Here is a 542-nt window from a genome sequence, read left to right as displayed (position 1 = left end):
GCATATAAAATGGCTGGAAGTGACAAAGGTATCAACAGAATTTGGTGAGAAGTCTGAGCTCTTGTTGCATACATACAACTAGAAAGCACTTTACTACTCTGCAAGACACGACATGACTTGTTGCATTTCCCCCACTCTGAGCATGCTCAGGCGCTAACCGGTGGGGCTATAGCCCGTTATGGATTATTCTGGGTGTGCTGCAGGGAAGTCTGCCCCACTCAGCTGGTTTGTACTGGGACGGCGCATTGATTTTCAGCACCAATATTCCTGAATCTTATTTCCTTTTACGTTTTTTCATCTGGGATACATAGGCACCTCTGGACCACCCTGACTTTTTAGATATGTCTAGGCTTTAAAGTGTGAGTGAATATACAGTATGAAGTGAAGGATTCATCCTACTGCTTGCTTTCAGCTATAAGAAAAGCATCCAGGGCTTCCCTGGTGGCACAGTGGTTGAGAGTCCGCCTGCCGATGCAGGGGACGCGGGTTCGTGCCCCGGTCTGGGAAGATCCCCCATGCCACGGAGCGGCTGGGCCCGTGAG

This window comes from Physeter macrocephalus, chromosome 11 (assembly GCF_002837175.3).
Source record: "Physeter macrocephalus isolate SW-GA chromosome 11, ASM283717v5, whole genome shotgun sequence".
Taxonomy (NCBI): domain Eukaryota; kingdom Metazoa; phylum Chordata; class Mammalia; order Artiodactyla; family Physeteridae; genus Physeter; species Physeter macrocephalus.
Note: the sequence above shows the minus strand (reverse complement) of the source record.